Below are 26038 nucleotides of genomic sequence, written 5' to 3' on the forward strand. Positions count from 1 at the left end.
TACCCATCCGGAGTTGCGTTGCACAGAGGCAGTTTGGGGGGAATTGGTACACTGCAGCCTGCTCAGGTGAGGTTGAATCATTCATCAAACTGTAGTTGCAGACATTTAAAAGACCAAGGTCTGCTCACATTTTGCAGCATCATGCCTCAGAGCCCCAACATGCAGCAGAGAAAACCTGGTGCAGTTCCGCAACATGCTGAAATCTTGTACAACCACTTTGCTGTACTTTCGAGAGGTATGTCTATACTTATACCCAAGTTACTGTTTAAGGTTTTTCTTCCATGCTACAGACTAAGGGAGGGAATATGTAAGAATATAACGAGACTTTTGACATATTGGTGTTGTTACTGGGGGGATGATTTTATTTGAAATCAACTGAAAATTCAAAATAAATTCTCAAGTGAAGTATTATTGCAAAAAAGACTGCCAGTAAATTTTATGTGACTGCGTCAACCTTATCCCTTTTCAAACTAAACAAATGCATATTCACTCACATTTTTTGCTTCACCGATCAGTCAGTAACCTTGATCAAGACCAGATAGCTTGACTAGAGCTTACCTTGACTGTGTTAGCCCCTTTTATGTTTCATATGCAATAGACTGACACGTGTAAAAACCATCCTGCATTAGCACAAAGCAAACACTGCATTAGGAGCCTGAAAATAAGTCTAAAAGCTTGCATATTGTATGAGTCGTGTCAAGCTTATTTTTCCACAGGTGACTATTAAACCCAAAATGCCTTTTCTCATTTGAATTTATGTTTTGCTCCTTCAGGATATCACAGTGTGCAGGTAGGGAGCATTGAGTTCTTCCAAATGAATATGATGTAAGGTACTGTAATGTTGAGACATTAAAGGCATAGTTTATATTTCTTGATGTGGGGTTGTATGAGGTACTTCTTCATAGTCACTGTATTATGATTATGAGAAAAAGCACCTCATACAACCCCACTTAAAAAAATCTGAACTATCCCTTTAACTTCCTGCAATATCTTAACAAAAGTGCCTGAAGTGCTGCTTTGCCAATGAAAAGATAATAAAAGCAGACTTTCTTTTTTCAGAAAAAAACCCCAATATATATAAAAAAGAATGTTAATAGCATGCAACTGGGCTTCTCTTTTAATTACTGAATTGATTAAGAATTGTGAATAAAGCACAAGTCATTTCTATCTCAATCATGTTTTTCACCCTGTGCTTGAAACATTTTGATAGAAGCAGCATAAATGTCAAAACAAAGCTGTTATATATTCTTTCGTTTACGCCTCCTCCCACATATTGTATCTACATACACACTCTCACAGATGATACCTGCTCACGTGTAAACACAAACAAGCTGATACCACCTACACACACACACCTACTGTAGAACCTATTCACCCTCGGCATCTCCCTTCACAATCACCTCCAGTGCAATTAATCAAACCTTGTTCTTTTTCCTTCTCGAGTTAAACCTGTCACACTTACCTTTCACTCTTTCATCATCCCTTGCTTCTTAAAGAGCCACGTGGCGGACAATATGAGCCCTGCGGGGGCGGCGATATGACACAACGTCGACAGAAAGTAGCGGCCGTGGTTTAAATCATACTGACGCGTAGATTTATCACTGTTTAACTTGTCCAAAGTGTCTCCTCTAGTTGGTGCAGATCTGACTGTGTGAGCTGGTTGGCTTTCCTCAGGGAGGACCCAAAGTCCCAGCAAGGCTCAGTTCTGTTCTGTTCTGTTCAGTGCAGTCACTGCCACAACATATACCTACAGAGAGCTAGTTCACTTCCCAAAGGGTCATTTCCACTGTCAACACTTTTCTACATCCACAATCCATAACATCATTAAAATATTCAGAGAATCTGGAGAAATCTCTGCATGAAATGGGCCCAAGCTCATCTGAGATGGACTGATTAAAAAACAATGTGCTGTGATCTGACCAGGCCACATTTACAATTATTATTGGAAACCATGAACGTGGTGTTCTCAGGGCTGAAGAAGAAAACAACCATCCAGAGTTTTAGCAGCACAAAGTTCAAAAGCCAGCACGTGATGGTATGGGGGTGTGTTAGTGCCCATACCATGGGTAACCTGCACTTCTATGAAGGCACCATTCATGCTGAAATGTGCACGCAGGTGCAATATATGCTACCATCCGGACAACATCTTTTCCAGGGATATCCCTGCTGATTCCACCTAGACAATGCCAAGCAACGCGTTGCATGTGTTACAACAGACTAGCATGCCCGCAGTCCAGACCTCTACCTCTACCACTGAAAATGTGAGGCACATTATCAAACACAAAATACAACAACAGAGACCCTGGACTGCTGAGCAGCTAAAGTTCTGTATTAACCCAGTTTAAGTTTTTCTGGAAATTCAACAGAAGTGTCAACGCTTCTACTAAATAATATATTTTTCAGCCTCTGTAGCAGATAGAAATGAAATTCTAAAAGTATTTGAGAGCTTATACAAGTTCTACAAAACGACGTATCCGCTTTCCAGGCTTTAATGTGTTAAAGCAAGAATGGGAAAGAATTTTGCTTTCATAATTTCCTAAACACTTATTGTGGTGTTGTAAAAAAGAAAAGGTGATGTAACACAGTGGTAAACATGCCTATGTCTCACATTTTTTCGGAACATGTTGGAGGTATCCAATTTAGAGTGAGTGTATATTTATAATAAAGAATAAAGTATGTCAGTTTAAACACTACATATATTATCTTTGTGAATTGAATATTTGATCATGATCACAGTCCAGCTTCTTTGGAATCTGGTTGTATTTGTAAAAACTTGATATATAATATTTGGTGGAAAATACTTTGTACCCACTTTAACTAAGACTAAATGTGATAAATTTGAGTAAATAGGGCGTTTACAAGTTATTAATGGTGGGGAAGTGAGCAGGCAGAGAAAAACGTACACTCGTCCTTTGGGGGACTGTCCAGAAGCAATCTGGGAAATGTAAAGAATCAATGACGTAAACACAGGTAGACAAGTAAGTTTTAAATAAGTGGATACGACAAAATGGAAAATTCCAACACTTTATCATTAAATAACTGCTGGAATGCACCTATCATCTCAGACTCGTGACACAGAACAGTGTAACAGAACCCAAAACATTCCTTTACGTTATTCTTGTCAATTGTAATTTCGAAAATATGTCATCTTTATCAGGTCAAGAGTAAAAAAAAAGCTACATTTTGGTTGTGACATCAATGTCATTTTTAACATGTTTATACAGTCCCAAATACAATAAAAAGTTGGCCAGAAAATTCACTATAACTCAGTTACAAACTGTTCATAGTTTAGCTCTCCTGTTTTATCTTAATACTGTCGAATATATTGCGTCTATAACGACCTGCTGCACTTCTGTCTTTTATGCTTCAGTTTGTCACCTCAAAGAGATCCAGATACCATAGCTGTTGGTCCCTTGATAATCATGCATAATTCATCAAGAATGCAGAGCACCTCCTGCAAACACACACAGCACATTTACTGTACATGTGAGTTCACATACACACATGTATAAGTGCCCCCACGCTGCAGTCTGATTGTGCATGATGGATGTGATGGTAAACAGAATCTGTAGACCACTGTGGAATAAATGGTGGCAGGAAAGAAAGCAGGAAAAGAATAATAAAACAAAAGTATGTATATCTGGCTGTGATGAGGGACAAAACACAGGACTGACACCAAGTGATGATGGATACAGTTTATGTAAGAATATGTGGTATACATATTTAAGTTAGGCAGCACTTGATTGAGAAGATTGATCAATGGGATGTGAATTGAGAAACATTTATTGATACTAGTGCTATTATTAATTCTGCTATGTGTCCGATTCTTTATCTAGTCTCTTATTGACTTCTTATCAGTTTTCTGTTGGGCAAAATATATACCTACACAAGTTTTTGGCAACAATGCATTTGTTTTATTATCCAGTCTGAACACAGTGTAGCTAAAATAAAAGAATATTTGTTTACCATTCATTTCCTTTAGGTTTTTATAGTCAAGTAAGAAAATCTAGAAACCAATCCAAGGGAGCAGTGGCACTCAAGCTAAGAGTGTCAAATGCAATACATTCCTGGTATGTAAGCACATGTTGCATAGAAATATTTTTTAGTTTATTGTTGGTTTTTCATGTTGAAAACATGTCATAATTTCTAAAAGGAATCAAAAAGCTTGGAGGCTTTTGATTCCCATTGGATTGGACAATTTTTAACCAGTTCTGTATTCCCATCCCTATTGATAAAGTGCAAAATAATACATTTAGAATTGTAGATCCTGAAATGTTCCTCACTGGTTAACTGGTTCTTAATCTTCCACTTTCCCCGGGGCTCGCTCAATCAATGTAAATTTCAAAATGTGGGAACCCTGAAAAGCATTTATTCTCACAATTTTAAAGTTTTTTTTAAGATACTGCTTGTAACCCAGGGAGAAAATGATTTGTGGTGCCCTCCCTGCCTTTCAGCAATCAATGCAATTGTGAAACTACCAGATCAAAGTGGAGACATGCATCATTCTATCATGTTTAATCAAAATCCAGTAAGTGGTGTCTGAGATATTGCAAGTGACAGATGAATACACAAACAACCAGATGGAGACCAATTCTCAATTCAAGACAGAAAGGACCATTTGCCCACAGATACAGAGAGAAATGTGCAAAGGCACAGTGAACCTTACAGCAGCGAGTGAACAATTCAGAGATGGAAGGCTGCACTGAAGGGAGGGGGGAGAAAGTAAGCAGCCTTGTTGCACGAGGCGACAGGGGGTCTGTCTTTAGATGGATGGGTCCCAGCTATTGATAAGGTCAGACCTCATTTGCGCCAGACCTTTTACATTTTGCGAAATGTTGGCCTAGCCATTGGACTGTCAGGAGCAATTCGTCCCCGTGAAAAATGGACTGGCTCATTGAAAACTGTGACTCCATCGTAAAAGCATGAGGCCCTGGCGCTGTGCTGCTACTGTAACTCGTCATATAAAAACTCTCCCAGCCCGGACTCTGCCTATTTCCAGTCTCCACTCTGCTGCTGTCGACAATCTGCCTAACTCCCCCTCCCCATCATAGCAATATTGTCTTGATGTCAGCATTTTCTAGCCCCTATTTTCCCCAACATCACAGGCTGTCATTCTGGTTTTTATTTTTTTTTTAAATCTATTCTCTGGTGCATCCCACCAGTTTTTTCTTTCAACTTATCCCCCCTATCTATTCCTGTCTTTCTGTTCTCTGATCACAACACAGAAAAGGTGTGAAAATCCCAAATAACAGTAAAAACACAAGTATACAAAATGGGCCTCTCAAGAAAAAAATCCACAGGGCTAATTTAATTAACCTGACAATCAGGCTTTCACAGCAAGTATGACTCAAGCTGACCGTTGACTATGTCATGGTCAAGGTCAAGCAAGGCACCTGATGTGTAGCTGTGGGTATTTATGTGTGACAGAGTGGCAAACCTGCCTCTTGTGAAATCTGTCTCATAATGTAAGTAGGGGTAGCATATTAACCTAGCAGGAGCAAAAGAACAAGGGGAAGAAAAAAAAATGGCGTGCAATCAGAGAAGTGGCGTGTATGGTCAAAGAGATGGCATCAGCTCACTCGTCATTTAACCCTTATTGACCCAAAGACGCCCATCATTCCTGTGTTAAACTAAGGTCAGCTACCACCATCAATGAAGTAATGCACTTGCAAAACGCCCCACGCCTCAGGTAGACATGTACCACAGTGTTGTTACAGTGTGTATTTTACAGTATGCGCACCTGTATTTCACACGTTTTAATAAGATTAACATCACCTCATTATTCTTGCAGGTTTTCCAATTTTACAACTTAAGGCAACTATGAAAAGGGGGCTTTACTTTTAAGCAATTTTCCAATCTATTTCTTCCACAGAGCTTGTGTGGCCTGTATGACAAAGCTATGCCAAAGTGGTAATTCATTTACTTGTGGAGGGAAACATTCAAGGCCCATTAATTTATGCAGTAGATGCTTATACCAGCGTAAAGCACATTTCCGAGACTGTCCAGCACACATTTCAGATGAGCACTGCATCTAATTTGTTTAAAAACCAGCCGATCCATGTCAGCTTTTAATGTAAAATACAACCACTTTTGATTAAATTGGACTTTGTGCATCACAAACAACCCCATATATCAAAGAGTAAAGGAATTCACTTTATTTCACTTTTTTTCATCCGTTTATCATTAAAGTACATAAAAAGCTGACCCCTCCTACTCCTTTGAACAAGGACATATAACTCGAGTCCAGAGGACTGTAACTCCCTACACTAAGACACCAATCTGGCAAAGCTCCAAGGCACAGTAAAAACAGCATCCATAAAATAATGCTACCATCAGTGTTTCAGATATGCAATCCAATTGCATCTCATCAGCCCACTGGTCACTTCCATAAAAGAGTGCTGTCTGCACAATTTCCTGAGTTCGGGGGTTTATTCAGCGGCATTTCTGAAGGGTTTAAGACACAACAGATCAACTGGCTTCACAGAAGAAAATCCACCAGAGACGCTGTGCACAGAGCATCCACTCCCTAACAAGGTGAGTAAGGGGCTGGTCTGGCTTTTGAGTAGAGGGCATTTCAACCATATCCACCTTAATCACATATGTACTTTCAGCTCCAATATGCCCATTTAAAAAAATATGCTGCAGCAGCACAGAGCGGTAACAGTACATTGTCACAGATCAAAGCAGCAGTGGCCAACTGAAGGTAATGAGAGGGCTGTATGTTAAAAAACACAAGGCGATGTAATGAGTTCTACAAACAGATGAAAACGCTAAGGGCACCAGTGTTGTCTTTGATGCTGTATAGAAGAAGGTGTCTTGCCAGGTAGAAGAAAGTAAGTCCTGTAATCCCATCCACCATAGGCTGCAGACAGCTAGCATGACTGAGGCTGATACAGACCTCGGGCTAATAGACATAACAGGCCAGATTGGTGTGTCTGCACAGTCTGGCCTCCCCATGTTTACATTGGACCTCAGTCACCATTAGTCATTAGGGGCGCGAGGAAGAACCAAATGGAGCGAGACGGCACTGTCATGGATCTGTGCAAACATCACATATACACGTAAAAATATATTTCTTTGTCACAATCTCATTCTTGACAAGAGCCACAACACAAAAATAAAGCCTCAGTGTTGACACTCAGGGTTGTGCTGTGAGGTATAAATCACCAGCACAGCAGTATGAGGCACAGGATTACACCCAGTTAAACAAACCACTGTGTGTTTGTTGTAGCTAACTGAGGCAAAGTTTTATCGCCATGCTATGGTAGTAACTGCAAGCCAAATAAAGTACCTGGTTGGGCAAGAAAAAAGAAAGAGGCCTTATCATACAGAGGGCCAGCTAACCCCTCTGGTTTAACACTCTGCCTCAACTCTACACATTGGCACTTAGCTCACATATTTTTATGAAAACTGTAAATGAACACAAGAGTGATGGAAAGAAAAAAAATCTATTAAATCCCTAAAAAACTGCTGCCATCTACGCAACCGCATACAGTTGTTCTTCCTGGCACCGTGTGAAGTTAATCGAGCATGAAAATGGGGGAGACAGCCATGGAGCAAATTCCAGCAATGTAAGCTTTCCATGTCAAATCATATTATTGCAAACTGCATTCTGCCAATTTTAATGTCAAATTATACATTTTCTATCATGATGATCCTTAAGCAACTCGAGCTGAATTCAAGCAGTACAATCAAGTTTTAATTCAAGTTCGAGTTCAAAATGGTCTGAGAGAAGTTCAATAACTATAAAAAGGTTGCCTGAAGACTCAAATTAGCAGGCAGCAAGATTGTGGGTACGACACAGTGAGATTCCTCTGTGCTTTCTGCACTGTTTCCTGTGGGCATGATCTGTTCCCGGCATCATAAACTTGCAGTGCACGTATCCTATCCTTGATTCTGACTGGCCATGATGATAATATTGTCTTCTGCCGCATCTCCCTTTCCAGGCTAATAGCCTGCTAGCTCTAGCTTAGGTGACTGGTCGACCCTGACTGCTGCCATATCAGGCAGAGACCTCTGAGCTGAAATCAATAGCGGGTGCTGAGGATAGAGCTTGTTTGTCACCCTGTCCCTGGTCTGTCAATCACCATACTTCATGTCCTCCATCTACTGCAGCCACATTACCTGTTGGCTGTTGGGATGTCCATGACAGAGCCCTTGGAAAGACAAAACATCAGATAATTTTCGATTAGGATGTTGCTGATTGCAGAGATCCATTAGCTCAAATGTTTGTCAGGAAATGCAGGTATATGGAACGTTGGTAGAGTAGGGTAGTCATTTGCAATATCCATTTATGCTTACACTGTGACATTTATTCATTAAAAAATAGTATTTTGGACTACCAAAATTGAACATAGTGTACATAGAAAAAACACAAATTAATGAGCTGTTGTTAAATGGGAACGTTATCCAGCTGTTAATGAATTTAGGTCAGTTATACATTTCTAAACCAGTAGACTATTGTGAGTGAAAACAAAGGCTGATCCCTTTGACCTTACTCATAATCTGAGGTATCACTTTACTTAATCTCTATCATAAAATATCTGCATATGAATGCAGAGTCTGTAGGCAATGAGACAAGATTTTGGTATCAGAAGCTTTCTCATTTAAATACATACATAGTATTGACCATATGGTTATTTACTGTAACTAGAGTTCTATGAGTACAGACTTAGCCACTAAACAGGGTTCTATAGGATTAGCAAAATAATAATAATTTAATATTCCGATATAGATGTATTGGCCATATATATATATATATATATATATATATATATATATGCTTTCAATGTGTCTCTTAAGAACATGGTTAATTAATATTCATATCGGAAACATATATGCCAATACCGATACATCACTGATATATCTCTAAATAGCCTAAAATCGGCTGATCAATTTATCAGTCTGGCTTTACCGGCAATCACAGTGATCCTAGTTAACCGTAAAGGGGCTGCCTTTATTAAAGGGCAAGGATCATTCCACTTTTCATCGACAATGCATGAATCATTATAGGGTTCTCTGTGTGATCATTATGTAACACACACATGTAACAAAGGACAGAGCTGGTCTCTATCACAACACACAACACCCACAGATGGTGCTTACAGGAGCTGGGTGAAACTCACCAACCTTTCCCAGCATGCATAACCAGCATTCTTACCAGAGAGAAATATTTGATTGTAAAAATGCAAAAGCAAAAAATATAGATTCAATGCCTTTATAGTGTGCTTTCACAAAGTAGTGCCCTTTTTTCTTCTATCTAAAACTCCCCTCTTTGTACTGAAATTGGTCAGTTGTTCATGAGAAGTGGGTTAAGTTAATATATTTCATGTAAAGGGAACAACAAGTGTAGCATCTCTCTGTAAAATTGATGTTAATTTGAAGCGTTATCAGGTGGTTGCACAAAAAAAGTCAGCAGGCTCTTCAAAAAAGTTGCTGGTACTAAGAGGTATTTGGAAGTGGCTGCAGGCACTTTGAAAGAATTGATAAAAGCTAAATAAAAAAATAAAAAAATAAATAAAAAAAGACACTGCCCAACAGCTTTAACAGCTTATTTGAAAGGGTGTCAAGAACCACCAGCAACTCTACTTATCACTGGATGCTGGCACCTCACTCCCTGTAGGAAATGCTTCAGCAGAGTGGTTGAAAACCAATCTCTCCTTGAACCCAACATTAGAACAGATTTCTGGCACATGGCAATTGATAGTAGAATGTGACAGACTCCTCTTTCATAGAGGCTGAACAAAAGAGAGCACAGATCCAATGGAATCAACTCTTCTCTCCTTCTGGAACCACTGAAACCCCTCTGTAGGCCGTACTGCATTCACTTGACTGGTATTAACTCCATGGGAGACTTTTCTTGATGCACCTGCCAGTCCCTCTAAGGGTCCAAGCCTTAAGGAGCTGCCCCGGGTACAGCACTGCACCTATGACACAGTTCACTTGGGAAAAATCTCCTTGATATTTGGAGATTGATCGAGGAAGCCAGTAGGAGCTGAGTCCACTGTGAGTTTCACACTGGAGGGCAAAATGTGGAGTGAAAAAGAGAATATTCTCTTTTGTGAGTTGTGGAGGTCAACCCAGCCTTAAAAACACACTCTGTGAATCTTAGGTTGTATTCAGAAAAGTAAGAAAATTCTCAAATTCTTAAACACAAAAATATTGCAATGTACAAACTGTGACAAACAACAAAATGGACATTATATGGACACAATATGTAATGTACAAGAGGCAACCTCTGGATGCGGAAATGCCTCAAACCTGCATTCTTTGTAATGGGCAACAGGGGGCGACTGCACTGGTTGCAAAAAGAAGTCAGATTGTGTGAAAGTCAATAAGAAAATTACCCTACTGATCACTTGGTTTATTACCTCAATAAACTGAATTGAAGTCTTTTTCAATATGGCATGAAATGCAGCAGAAATATGGTCCCATTTTCTAATGAAAAAGGGATAAAGCAGGGTATGCTTAGGGGTGGGAATACCCTGTGACTGGCGGGTCCCTTTCACAGTGCAATGCGTCTTCAAATTTTGAAACTGTCATGTGTGTTTCCAACCAATAAAAGTAAATTGTAACATTTCGGATGGCTGAAAATGTCTTTTTCATTGTTCTGTTGTACTTGAAGACACTTCAAGGAGTCAGATGTTCATCTTGAATAACAGCCAGGACTAGCATTAGCTCATAACACGGTGTCCTTCTAGCTCCCGATGCATTCTGTTCATGCACTGGTTCCAAAAAACCAAGATGGCGACCACCAAAATGCCAAAAATAAAGTAATCTACAAACACATGGGTGACGTCACAGTTGCTACATCCACTTCCTTTATACAGTCTATAGTAAGATAGATGGAAATTAAAGCACTGACCATGTGTATGAGAGTGTTCAATCACTAGAAATTCTTCTCCTTTTCTGTTTTGTATGTTTATGAAACAAATTAACTGTTGGAATAAGTCAACTTTTTCCTCTTGTATCAAATCACACCCACTCATGTATGTCCATTGACTTTTCTATGCTGCCTCCTTTAGGAGCAGCCGGGGACCAAAAGGCCTAACATGATTTGTTGAGATGAGTGGGATGAGTAGTAAAACATACAGCGTCTCATTAGAGGGCAAAACATTTGTGAACTCAAGCTGGGATGTCAGGTCAGTTGATAATTTTACAAGTGAGTGCCTGGCTCTGACAGAATATTTGTGACCTTAAAATATCTGGTGTTTTAGCGGATTTAATTTTATATATATCTCACACACACAGCTGCTTTTAACCATCTTAATCATAACCCTTAACCCCTGCCGTTACATAACGGGGGCGTTAGGCTGTCATAAACATTTTATGAATTTGTACAAAAGTTTTATGGATCAGCGCCTTGAAGACGGAAAACTGTGAGAACTGTGGCAAGTATTCGTTAAAATGTGACCGTGGATACTCCCAACACTGAATCATCCGAGTCATTTCAGTGTTTGTGTTTCTATCGCAGAGCACATGTGCAAACACTCAAACGACATGCACGCTCATGCATACACACACAAACACACACAACTTGCCATGCTGCCTTTACTCAGAGCATATGGTGGATATTTAATATATTTTCCAAATGTCAGCGAAGCCTGTTCACAAGTGTCACCACCAAATCCCTGTTGGGATTTAAAAAATAAAAAAAGCAGAGTGAGCCAAATGAAACCAAATGCAGAGCTCACTTTCGACCCCACCATTTGGAGGAGAATATTAAGGGAAACAAGTCTGCAAGAGAAAAGAAAAACGTATGAGGAAATATTGATGAATCAAGGAGAGCCTTTAAGGGTTTTTCCTTATTGCTTGGTACTTCACCCCCCATACACACACACACACACACACACACGCATATGCATGCATATAACATGAACATTCCATTCATTAAAGCTGCAATTTCTCCAGTCACAAGAAACATTTCAATAAAGTCTCTTAATTAACATGCACACCGATTAGAATGTCATGTTTCAGAATGTGCAGCAATCTGTCTTCCTGTCACTCTCTCCCTGACACACTCAAACACAGGCACACACACAAGCCTCCCAGCCAGTGACTTAATGGCTTTTTTCACCTGCACTTAGCAATGGACTATGGTCTGTGAATAATAAGTGGGAAGAAAGAGTAAAAACAGGAGAAGGGGGAGATAGAGTGGGTGTGAGAGCCAGAAAGAGATGTATTTCATGGTTTGACTGTCAATGTAAATGCCATATTCTATTGAGCACTTCATATTTCTGCCCTTATTTCCCTTAATTCTACTTTATTGATGCATGTACTAGGGGTATTATTCTGGAAACAGCAAGGACTATATTAATGGATGTTGTCTGCATAGGCCTACTTTATAATTGACTGAATAGGGGGGAAAAATGGAGGCAGACTCTGAAAAGTACATTAGAACCTTTTTGACTTAACAATAGAGACACAAACTCAATCAACTTTCAATGCATTCTCTAGATACAAGATGCAGCCGGCTTCACTCCCCTCCAATACAACATAATGGCTTTTTCTCTGGCTACATTTAAGGGTGTTGAGAAAAGAAACGCTGTGTGCATTTGTATTTTGTGCATATGTATGTATACAATCATTGTATTAGCCAGAAGCCAAGGCCACTCAGATACATCTGATTGTACTCAGAGGAGTGGAGAAATAGGTGTCGATAAAATGCGTCTCATGCCACAATGGAGGCGCGTTTGCTGCATTCCAATGGGGCTGCTTTGTTGAGCACCTGCGGCACGGCGCAGTCATACAGAGTGGAGAGGCACTCAAAATAATCAGCGGGCTCCTGGGTCTCACATACACAATCATTAGAGACAAAGGAGGAAAATACACATGCACAATTACAGCTAAGGAATTAGCTTCATTCTCATAAGTGCTAGAAATACACTGCATCTTTTGTGTGGGTTGAGTGAATGTACAGGCAGCCATGGTCATGTATGTCTCTTAAATGCTCCACATGACAGTGGTTTCAGACTAGAGCTACAATTTCCATCCCATAAACCGTGTTGAGACTGCTGTTGGGGAAAGAAATCGACAATGTCATAGCCTATAACCAAACAATAAACAGAAAAACACAGAGCCAATGTTTACCTGAGATCCCCAGGGCAGGTCTATTGGCATTCGGCAGGATCCCAACTGCCATTTCGGTGAGCTTATAGCTCTGTAAGTCTGTGAATCTGTGTGGGTGTGTGTTTATGTAAAATCTCCCATGAGGTATAATGCAGACTAATAAGAAGTAATAAAGCTAATGTTGACCTTGTAATAGCTGGTTTCCTGCCAACCGGTGGGCCTGAAAGGCTGTCTTTGTGTGATACAAGGTGCTATTTAGGCAGATCACTTGAAGGGTTAACTAAACCAAAACCAAAGAAGACCTTTGTGTATCAAAGCAGTCAGGCATGGCTTTGAAATTAAACACACAAACACAAAATTATTAAAATGACATGTTTAACTGACTGAATCTGGTATGTGGAGTTTTTGTACGAAAGTTTTTTTAAACCTGTTCCTATGAGTGTCTATGTTATCATATCATCATCTGATTTTATTTTATTGTAAATATTACATCATCTGACTTAATACTGAAAAATATAAAGCCATGCACTTATTATAAATTATGGGTGGTATAGACAAATTTGATTCGAGTCGATTCTGTTGTTTAGGTTGGAAAACTTGTTGGTATATTCATACACACAGTATGAGAAAAATTATGTTCTTTTGGTGTATTAAAGCATGTAAGCATGTTCGTAGAAAACCACTATACAAGTATGCCACTAAACCAACACAGAGTACAGTCATGCAAGGTATGAATGCATTTGCAGACATATTTTGGATGAAGCTTGTTGGCTGACCAACTTGTTATGCACGTTAATATATTGTGTTTTAGGTCAAGCAAGGATTTCACTAGTTAGTCTTGCAACAAAACAGGGAAATGGAAATGAGGAAAATGAGCAGTTAATGTCTATAATGTCAGGGGGCAGTTGGTGTGTCACCTGTTTTAACAGCTGAAAGTGGGCATATTGGTCATATTGTTGTGTTACAAAAACACCATCTGCACATATTGAGGACACTTGTATCATTGGCTTACCATACTTAATCACTTTATTTAGCCACTTATGGCCAAGTATGGACAAAAGCAGGCACATAATGATCCATTCTTAGGTGTGAATGGCAACATCTCCTTGGAGCTTGGAGACTTGCACAGCAGAACCAGTGGGTTCAGACAAAATCAACTCTCTAACAAGACAAAAAGTCAGTAAATCATTCAGTGTTGAATACTAGCACGTACTATCAGTAAAGGCATTCGAAGAATGGTCAGATGCTACGCAAAACAATAAGATTATTAGCATCAAATAAAGCTTTGCTGTTTCTACTGGAGGCTGCAGGATAATGAAGCAGAAAAGCAAGGTCGAGCAGTGCTGTGATTTTTCGCTAAAGGTTACACGCCTCTACGGGACAATACAGCAGATGAATATTCTATCTGCAGAGGTAGGCAGCCTTGAAGCAGTGAACTCCAGCAGCAGAGATGTTCAAACACTCTTCATTGTTTGCTCTCTCGAGCTCACCTTTTCATGCTTCATCTGATTCCAGCCTGGTGTCTCTGTGGGCCCAACGCCACAGAGCCTAACCATGAGCTTTGAATGGCCTTGAAAGCCAAATGGAAAAGGGTTGGATTTACATAGCCCCTTCGCACCCCCCACACCGCACTCCTCGTTGAAAAAAACTTGTGGCTGAAGGTTTTGCAAAACAAATCCACTTTTGGATACTTAGTCTTATATAATACATAGTGTGCATGTGCTTTAATTAGTTCTATGTCACTTTTTAAAGACTTTAGACACCAGCCTTTAGAGAATGAACCTGCATGTTTTTTTTAATTCACCTGTGGATAGTATAGTGATAAGTGGAAGCAGCAAAATATACACTACTCACAATAAGTTTGGGATATTGTGAGGTCCTCAGTGGATTTCATACTTAAGGTGTTTGTGTCACTTCAGTGATTTTAGGGATAGGGAGGCAATTGTATTAGGGTGATAGACACAGCTCATTTTGTGTTTTCCACGTAATGGTCTCACTGTGTACAGTGCGCCTTACATATTGGGCTAATACCAAAAAATAGAAAAAGACAACCCTTTTCAATATGGCATCAATTTCAACATTCTGGGGGTATAAAAAGCTGGCATTGTCAGTAAATCATTCCCAGTTCATCATTCAAGCAGCCATGAACACACGACGTCACTTAACGGATGAGCAGCGCCACCTGGCCATAGCGCGCCTTCAGGTTGGTAGCAGGCAGTCAGATGTTGCTCGTGAACTCGGTGTGTCTCAAAGTGTCATCAGCAGACTTGCAGCAAGACACCGAACTACTGGCAGTGTTCGTGACAGAGCCAGGAGTGGAGCCCCACGAGTGATGGACCGCAATGATGACCAGTACCTCAGGACCTATGCACTCAGACACCGTTTTGCAACTGCCACACACCTGCAGGCCCGTTTACAAGAAGTGAGGGGTACTAGGGTTTCCAGACAAACCATTCGCAACCGACTTCACCGCTTTGGCTTGAATGCCAGACGACCGTTGCAGGTGACTCCACTGACACCAGGACACCGCCGTGCCCGTTTGCAGTGGGCACGAGACCATGTGACCTGGACAATGCAGCAGTGGTCTACCGTCCTGTTCACTGATGAGTGTCGAGTCACCTTGCACAGAAACGATGGTCGTCGGCGTTGCTAGAGAAGGCAAGGTGAGCGATACGCCGAGGTCAACATGGTCCCCAGGGTTCGCTTTGGTGGAGGAGGTGCAACAGTCTGGGCAGGCATCACCAGTCAGCGCAAAACCGATTTGGTGATTGTAGATGGCTCAGTCACTGCACGTTCTTACCTCAGAGACATCATAGAACCCATCATCATCCCCCAATTCCACCAGCACACCCCCAACTTTCTGTTCATGGATGACAATGCTCCACCACATCGTGCCAGAATCGTCACAGCTCGACTTCAGGAAGTCGGAGCGCCTCATATGGTTTGGCCAGCAATGTCCCCTGACCTGAACCCCATAGAGCACGTCTGGGACCAGCTGAAGCAGCGACTGGATGCTCGTACCCCACAACCACGTGACCTGGCAGAACTGCGTGTAGCACTTGTGGAGGAGTGGAAAGCATTGCCTCAGAACACCATCATGAGGCTAGTTAGGAGCATGAGACATCGCTGTCAGGCTGTCATTGCGGCAAATGGTGGAAACACCCGCTACTGACTTTGTCAATTTTGGCTATTTGGGGCTACCTTTGTTATTGTTTAAATTGTTTGGGTAATAAATATTGCAGTAATGAAAATTGTGCTTCTTCTCATTCATTAATAGTAATATCAAAGGGAACTATAAGTTATTTCATTAAAATTCAGACCAAATAGGAAATGCACTCATGTATCCCTAACTTATTGTGAGTAGTGTATGTACTATAAATGGCAGTTTTATGTCATGTTTTCAGTTAAATGTATTTTTTTGTCTGTTGGTCAGCAGGATTAAAGAAAAACTTGATTTTCATGAAACTTGTTTGAAGGGTGTAGCATTGGACAAGTAAAAACCCATTACATTTTGAAGCTGATCTGAATCCTGGTGTACTGAATCCCTTTTGTTAACATTCCTTATATGGCATGGCCTTGGTGGAGGCCGACACTCTCCGAATGCCCTTCTAGTTTACCATTTACTGTATTACTTCAGTAAATCTTATTAATGTCAAAATCCCTGTCGGAAGTACAAGATAACACTCACACATTCACACACCAGCACATACACAGAAAACAGCATCAGAAATCTTCACAAGCGTCTCTGTTATGGTCTACAGTTCTAAAGTTTATATCACCCAATGAGATGAGACATTCCAGCTAAAAAATGTGTTGTGATTTATTCCATTCACGCTAATCAAAAGTCCTTTTAGTGGTTTTATTCTACGGGGTTGGTGATGTGTTTGAGAGAGAACACGTTTATTAATCCCACTATAGTAGCCTAGAGTCATCTAAGACTTGTAGTGTAGGCCTACAGGTGGCCTGTGCAATATAAAATATCGTAATATAGTAATATCATAATATGGCATAAGTGTGGTAATTTCCTGGTTCTAAAGGCTGTATTGCATTAAAGTGATGACATGTTCTGAACTTTACAGACTTTTTTTTTTTGGCTTTATTGACTTAAGTCAATATCTTCGCAATATCGATTTTGAGGCATTTGATCAAAAATATTGTGATAATTCATTTTCTGCATATCGCCCAGCCCAGCCTAAAGAGTATTTGTCCCAGTTTCACATGCTAGAGGAAGACATCAACAACAAAAATGGATCCAGAAATGCAAAGTAGTGTTTTGAATACACCAACACAAGGACAAGAATGTGCAAGCACCTGTTTATCCCAACATAAGGCTGCTGCTCTCAGCAACTGTTCACTGGACTGAGGCAGAGAGATCTAAAGGCATACATGTGTCCTATACAAAAGAATGAGATCGTCCTACAGCTGTATAACTGACCTTAAGCGTGTCAGTACCACTAGTTATTGAACTTGACCTAGCACTGTAAAATCTGTTTCTCTCTGTGCCCTCCTTTCTTTCCACATACTCTTGTGTTGCAAACATTAACAATAAGCATATAAAACCACAAACACACACAAGCAAACACACTCGAGGATGACACTCAGACACATGAACAAAAACACAAACAGGCCTTCCAAGTGTCTCTTTCCTGCGTCTGGGTGTCGGGCATATAATTGAGGGCTTACAAAGTGCTCCCCTTCTGCTAAGCCTCGCTATCTATCAGGCCACACACTGCTCTCACAAACTGTCCTCCACTGGTACATATCTGATTAGGGCTCCTCTGTAAATGAAGCTTTACAGGACATACTGATAGCAGAAGGAGAGAGGAGAGAAGGAGGAGAGGGAAAAGACAGATTACAATATGTAAAGAGGATACAGGGCATGGACTGACTTGAGTAAGAAACAAGAACACAGAAGTGTGGGACGAGTGGAGAAACATTTGTGGGAATGTGATACTGCGATGAGGCAGAGTGAACATTAAAAAAAAGTCACATAAAAAAGGGACATTTCTCCTTTGACATCGATTGAGCATCAATCTCTTGAAAATGTGGTCACTTGACATTTTTTATGATTGACGAGTTGGCATCATTGACTTTAAAAATGACTCCCACCATTCATAATTGAACAAATAATGTTTCACAGTCATTTCAAAATGGCCTTGGCTAATCACAACATCTAGACAGCTCCTTAATACGGATTCTTGCAAGTACAGTCAGCATATTGAAGGGGACATATGCAGCAATATTTCATTCTTATAGAGCATTTTAAAATTTCAATTAACTTTGAATAAATCCACATAGTTAATCATCTATTTGATATCACCCCCCGGGAGTTTAATTAATCACTTTTGACCCGTTTTTTCATTCATTAACCTGAAGCTCGTGAGCCAGGGCTACTCAACTCGTAGCCTTAAGTCATTTCACATAGTCCCTTTGATTTGTTTTGGGCAAGTAATTGAAAGCAATATTAATTTATTCTATAAAATTGTAATTGCCTCAAGGTACAAGTTGTTGTTTTCAAAGTTAATAAGAAGTAGATTTTATAACATGCAGTAACACTTTAAGTTGTTAATTAAGGTAAAGGTTAAGTTAATGTTAAGGTCCTCTTATTACACATTAGCTAGTTGCTTATTAGGACGCACATTAGTAGCACATTTATCAGTCATTATAAAGAAGTTATTAATGCCTTATTGTGCAAGACTATAGTCTATAACTATTAGGCCATCAACCAGAGTTTTCCCTCATCACCTCCTAATTACTGGTTGTCGACAGTAAGTAAGAAGGTTGTTGTACATGAATTAAGATTTTAATATGCTTGACTATATTAAAGTGTTACTAAGGGAGTATGCCTATTCTTGCAGTACCATAACCTTATAAGGCACATTCAGAGCATATTTTCGTAATTCGTGTACAACTTGTCTTCCTTTCTTACTAATAATAAGCAATATTAGGAGGTTATTGAGGTAAAGTCTATAGTCTTAATGGACAATACTTGAAGGACATGGTCCTGCAGACAGGCATTAATATCTGTTTTATAGTGCCTAATAAAGAGCCAATATGCTAGTAAAAGGCATGCTAATAAGCAAGTAGTTAAATTTTAATACGTGTACCTTAATATAAAGTGTTACTGCAGGTTCTAAAATATATCGCCATGTAGCTATGAGAACAACAACTTGTTCTTTTTTGGGGGGGAAAGGTCTCAAGGCACTGACATTTTTCCAGAATAAATTAAAATTGCTTTTGATTACTTGCCAGACGAAATCAAACGGACTATTTGAAATGACTTAAGACTAGCAGTTGAGTAGCCCTGGCTCATGAGTTCAGGTTAATGAATCAATGCAGAATAAGGTAATAACGAGTGCTTAATAACAACTTATAAAGAGCTAATATGCTCTTAATATGCATGCTAACAAACAACTAGTTATGGTGAATATGTGTACCTTAATATAAAGTGATACTGAACTTGTGATAAAAGGTAGCTAGCTTTCCAACAAAAACAAAGTCCTGTTTGGCAGTTAAAGACTATATAGACTACATAAAGACCAATTATGACGCTGCATTTAGGAGCCAAACTTCAAACAATTATTGTTAATCTCACTATATGTTTGTATAATGAGCTTCAATCATAAATAACTCTCCTTACTTCTCTTACTAAAGAGAGGTACGGGTTGGAGGTGGGGGAGACAATCTCACTGCCAATCACACAATCCCATGCAGATCCTCTACATTATACAAAACAGACACATGCTGAATGAAGCACATGTGCTATGTTGCACTAAATCACGGCTGTGCCAAGACAGCAACCCCCCGCTGCCTTTTATGTCTAAAGAGCAGTGATTTACACATGCCTTTTATCATATAATTACACTGTACATACACACAAACACACACACTGAGTATAATGGCAGGAGTTTGCTCTGTGTTGTATCAGTGCTATTGATCAAATGATGAGGGGGAATAGCCAGCACCCTGTGTGACATTGTGGCTATCTGCCAGAGCTGCTGCTGAAACATATTTAAGAGTCATAAGCTGAGCCATTTAAACATGGCCGATGCGTTATGTATTATAGCCATTCCCTGTCATCTGGATGATGTACAGTACTTTTGTCAAACAGCAGGGAAAGACATCATACGGACAAAGGGAGGGGAAAGAAAATGAGAGTGAAGGAGTCAAAGAAAGTGACTTGAGGAGCCAATAAAAAGTGAGGAGTGAGAAAAGAAGATGAAAGAGAATATTAAGAAACCAAATGAAAAGTGACCTTAAAGTACAAATAGATTTTGCATTTAGATACTCCAGTAGCCGTCCTGTAAGCAGAGGAATCCTACAGAGATAAAGACGGGGATGTTCTCTTGGACAGCAGCCACCGAGGTGGACTAAACCATGGCAACGATAGGAGGTAAATGACAGGTCAGAGGTCACAGCCAGCAGGAGGAAATGACATCAGCAGGAAGTATGAATAAACAGTGGGGTACAATCATCCAATACAAGCACTGACCTTGCAAGGGATTAGCAGCAGCATTATCTCGCAAATATACAGATGTAGAAAAATGGGTGAGGGGGTGACCTTCCAAAGAGAAAGTTTGTTTTTTCAAGTTTTATCTTTAACTGAAATGTGGACACATGATCTAATATGATATTGCTATTCACCAAGCAGATTAATATTTAGTTATAAATTTTAAATTCATTTGTTCAAGCTGGGGAAAAAAGTTTAATTTGATCTCTCTTTTGCAAGTGATGGCAAGTCCTTGATTAAAAAGAGTTTATTTTAAGCTACATATATAATTTATCTTTTTAATGAAAACACTAGATATCTCTGCAGCACCGAAAATAAAGTCCAAACTGATAATTCTTCACATGCTGTTTACAGTGGTTGTAAATTAAAATTCTGTGCATATCTTACATATTGTACCTTTATGTTCAAGTAGTAACATGCACAGTGCTTCGGAGATTACAAGTAAAAGGCAAGGCCAAGCTTTAAAAAATAAAGCATTTCTTAAGCCTCATCAGTAACAACAGAAATTTCAATTGAAGAGCATGCCCTACAGCAAGCCAGCCCCTGGCATTATAGCACTATTACAGGCTGCATCTGCTTTGTGTCTTTTTTAAAAATCTATAACAACAGTATTTTACTAAAATAGCTGCAGCTGATATTTAGTTTGTTGGTGGGCAGCTTCTTTTGTAATACTAACCACCGGTGTGGAATTACTCAAGTTAAAGTCCTGTATTAAAACCTTGCTTTAGTAAAATACTCATTATGCAGGGTGGCCCCACTCAGATTGTTATATATATATTCCAAATATATTGTTGTATTATTATTATTACTGATGCATTCATGTAAGCAGCATTTTAATTTTCTTTAGGTAGGGCTCATTTTAACTACTTATTATATTGTGAAGAGGTTTAATTTAAAAACATGTCTAATCACTTTATATTGATCATGTTTTTATGTTAAATATCGGCCTGAAAAGTCTCTAAAGCTGTGGAGTAAGATGTATAAAGTTATATATAAAATGGAAATCAAGTAGAGTACAAGTACCTCAAAAAGGGACATGAGTAAATGTACTTAGTTACATTCCACCACTGCTAACCACCAAGGCAGAAAAAACAAAAATACCAGATATCAGTATAATACTAAAGTACTATCATCACTTCGACTAGGCTATTATCAGCCTTTGTGGCTTAATTGATTATTTTGTTACAGTGTGCTTAACTGTTCTTCTGTTGGTAAGTCTGTAGTCACAAACACATAAAAAAAATATTTTTCCAGCCATTTTCTCCTTTTTATGCAGTGGAGATAATTTAGTCTTGTTTATTGCAGTAGTAGTACATTATTAATTTGTTGCATCCAGGTAATATGGTGTAGTTGTCTAACAATGTTTATGTAAAATAGGATATTTACCTTGAGATCTTGTAGAAAAGCCTCACAAGGCTTATATATATATTATCTTTGTTGGAATAAACTTTCCCAGACTTTGCAAAAATGCAGAAAAAAATCACAAAAATATTAAATCAAAGCAATAATGTTAAGCAGACAAAAGTAGAAGAAACTAATAAAAGGAGACTAGCAGCAGCAGCGGTGGCAATAAAGGAGCAAAAGGATGGAAAAGAAATAAAGAGCTCTTATGTACAGTAAGTGGGCATCTCCCTAAAGGGCCGCGCTAAACATTATCAGAGTGAGCTAACTATAGAACCCACAGCAGGGTGCTTCAACTATTAAACACTCCCAAATCTGGTCCCCAACACACATCAACACCCACGTAACCTGCAGGACAGCTCCATTCACACCTGAGAGAGATGAGCAGGAGGAGGAAGATGAGGAGAGAGGGACAGAGTAAGAGAGCAAGAGAGAGGAAGGGAAATAAAAATGAGATAACCGTGGAAAGAAAGAGGAGCCTCCGAGTCATTACAGCAGTACTGAGCATTTTACACCTGTCCACGGGCTGTATCAGTGCTACTCCGAGGCAGCGGCACTTGCCTCTAGAGAAATACTTGTCATATCTAGACACACACAGACATGCACACAATGGAACTAATAAGAAAAATAAGAAAATGCAATGTCTCACTTCTATAAACAAAAAACCTTACAGCAAGCAATAACAGGGCCATCTTCTACAACTTACACAGCTTGGTGTTATTGAGTCCCACAGGCACACTTAAAGCACGCTGTTATTAGGAACTACATGGGTGAGATGACGGTGAGAGAGGGAGAGAAAGAGGAGGAGACAGAGGGAAGAGAGAGGGAACAAATGGAGCATTTATATCAAAGCCTCATAAACACACATGGGGCCTCTTGTTGCTAAAGCTACCTCTATCTAGAACAGAAACATTATTGTCATCCGGCAGCTCATAGATACATGATTACAGCCTTTGTGCACACACACACACAAACACATACATCTGTGTACACAGAGACAGACATTTACATATAAATCTGTATATAAACACATACACCCTAGTCATTTCAATCCGTCTTCCCCATAGACTTAAGCCTGAAATAGCAGCAGCTTAAGCATTTTTTTTCCCTAAAAGTTACGGCAAAATGTTGAAATTTGATAGAGTGAGTGAAGGAAGATATTAGCATGAGCTCAAGTGCATCTATAATATGTGCCTGTGTGCGATTGTGTTTGCGTCTGTGTGTGTAAATGCAAACGGGGGCTTGCCTGGTTGTAATCCCTGAAGCAAGAGTTTGTGTGTGTTTGTGTGTGTTTGTGTGTGTGTGTGTGTGTGTGTGGGTAAGAAAGAGAGAGAGTTAGTGTATGAGTGTGTTTGTGTGCGACCAGTAAGACGGTAGACAGCGTAAGCCCCAGCCTTCACAGCTTAAGCCCCCCTCACTTTTCTCCCCCATAAGGCAAACAGTGGATAGACCACAGGGCTTAGCCGGAGAAAGAGGAGGAGAGGACAATATATGGAAACTAATTCAATTTCAGCCTCTTTGCGCTGTTCCCCCCAATCTGCAAATACCACCACATGGCTGATGTAAGGAAATGGAAATCTCGCCTTATAACGGCACACTATGAGGAATCTGTAGATTGGAACCCTATGGAAGAGTACTTATACACTTGAGCAGCAGTCATCCAGTTAAACGCCTTCCCCCTGCGGAGGTTCAAGTCCAGCCGTTCGAGCTGTTTCTGCTCCCTCCTTACCTGTCACCCTCTCAATTTTCCTGTATATCATCTAATGAACTTTCCAAACTCGCAAATGGTGGGAAAACGGTCATTCCTTTTATTCTCTACAGAAAGGCTGCTTTACACTTTCCATGACTAGAGCCAAAGGCAAACTTTTTTTTTTTTTTTTACATTCTTTACTTACTTTATGGTTTCACTTGTTGCATTAGATAAAGTAGTTTAAATAGAAATTTCATTTTAACACAAATTTGCAACAAAAAAAAAAGAAAGAGTTTTATGTTTGTGTGGTGGTTACTTGCATTTACTTAAATTTGGCTGATGAGATTCGAGCATTATGCAATTATTTTGATGAAAAGTGAGAAATTTGACACTTTTCTCTGTTTTATATCATTGCATTTAAATGTCTTTTTGTTTTGGACTGTTGGTTTGACAAAACAAATTTTTTTGAGTTTGATCATTATCATATTTTTGATACAAATAATGAATTTAGAGGAGAAAAATTCACTATTTACTGATACAGTGATTTTTTTTGAGCTAGGATGAAATAAGACCTTTTCTATGTTGATTGTGCACAGATTTCGCAACAATTTGACTATGCAAAGGTAATTAGAAGGCTGCTAATAAATAAATAAATAAATACAAATATTAAACAATATAAATGTATCATACGTGATACAATTACATAAATACAATGTATTACATTATCAACTACAAAAGAACAGAAGAAAGAAAATATAAAAATAAAGAACAAAAAGGTACTCAAAACTATGTTCAGTATAAGTTATTTACTTACCATTTAAATACAAAAAAATAAAAACAAAAATAGAATAAGTAGCTCAATAAATGTAAGTGTATGTTCAGTATCAGTAAATTGCTGACCATTCAAATAAACTGGAAATAAAAAAAAAATAGCTATATGACACCATTTTTAAAATCACCACAATCATCTTAAAGTTCTTTAAAATAAAGGCTTTGATATCAGCGCATATTGGAAAACATATACACTGATACCAATAGATAGCAATATGTCTGTGATATTGATCATCTCTACAAGACATCTCAAGACATTATTCATTCACTAGATAACAATTTGATCAATCAAAAAAACAATAAATAAACAAATTAATAGTTGTTTCCCTTGATGACATACAGATGAAATTCCAGCCCCCTCAGCTTCCAGCATCCAGGTGGTCTTTCAGGAGTACTGTAGTCCAGCTCTGAGCTTGGTGAAATGCTGCTTGTTTTCCCCGTGGCTCAGGTACTCTCATTGATTTGCAGAGATAATAACCCACTTTATGAGTCTCTGCCCTCGCCATGTCCAGTAGCACTCGGCAACATATGTTACTCTCTCCCACTGTCTCTCCTTCCCCTCAAGGAGAAAACACACAGCTTATGAATTTTCCTAGTAGATGTCATTTCTGTGTACTGCTGCTCCATTGGTTTTTAGGGTCTTGCCGTGATATGGGAAAGGGTCATGGGGGTTGGCCTCTGGGCTTGGCTTCCTCCGGTTTCATTGTTTTACGCATAATGGGATAGATGTCAGGAGGATTGCACCTGGGCAGTTCTCCTGTCAACTTGTGTTGTGATGGTTACACTCTTTAAGTTAAGTTACCAGGCGAATAAAAAAGATTTACGAGATGCTGGTAATATCTCTTTCCAGGGTACATGTCTTTTTTTAAACGTTTCTCAATGAATTTGTAAAGAAATGTAATACAAATAGTTATATGAATTGCTTTAAACATACTTACAGATACAGTCATGGAAAAAATATTAGAACACCCTTGTTGTCTTACTTTATTGTTCATTTTAACGCCTGGTACAACTAAAGGTACATTTGTTTGGACAAATATAATAACAACAAAAATAGCTCAGACGAGTTTAATTTAAGAGCTGATATCTAGCCATTTTCCATGGTTTTCTTGATCATAACCAAACTCATTATCAAGAAAACCATGGAAAATGGCTAGATATCAGCTCTTAAATTAAACTTGTACTGTAGGATAAAGCTACAAGCTATTTTTGTTGTTATCTTTATATTTGTCCAAACAAATGTACCTTTAGTTGTACCAGGCATTAAAAGTGTACAAGAAATTAAAGAAAAAAAGGGTGGTCTTATAATTTTTTCCACAACTGTATATATTATAGTTGTTAAATTATATTTCCTGAATATTCCCACATAATAAGAGCAGCAGCAGGATTTTTTAGCAAGTCCCTAAGCTGGATTCAAACAAACATAATAGGCTTAAGTAAACTGTCTCTGCCACTTGCTAACACCAAGTTAAAAAGAAAACCGGTCTGTCAGACCCTCGGGTTTAAAGACACTATTGTACACTATGAGCATTAACAAA

The 26038-nt window shown here is 39.1% G+C and overlaps 1 protein-coding gene across 1 annotated transcript in view; it reads right to left on the reverse strand.

Moving 5' to 3' along the window:
• Nucleotides 1–26038, reverse strand: part of fbxl17 (F-box and leucine-rich repeat protein 17) — a 259221-nt gene that overhangs the window by 41946 nt on the left and 191237 nt on the right. The gene's annotated exons all lie outside the window — the stretch shown is intronic.

Source organism: Centropristis striata, chromosome 7 (assembly GCF_030273125.1).
Source record: "Centropristis striata isolate RG_2023a ecotype Rhode Island chromosome 7, C.striata_1.0, whole genome shotgun sequence".
Taxonomy (NCBI): domain Eukaryota; kingdom Metazoa; phylum Chordata; class Actinopteri; order Perciformes; family Serranidae; genus Centropristis; species Centropristis striata.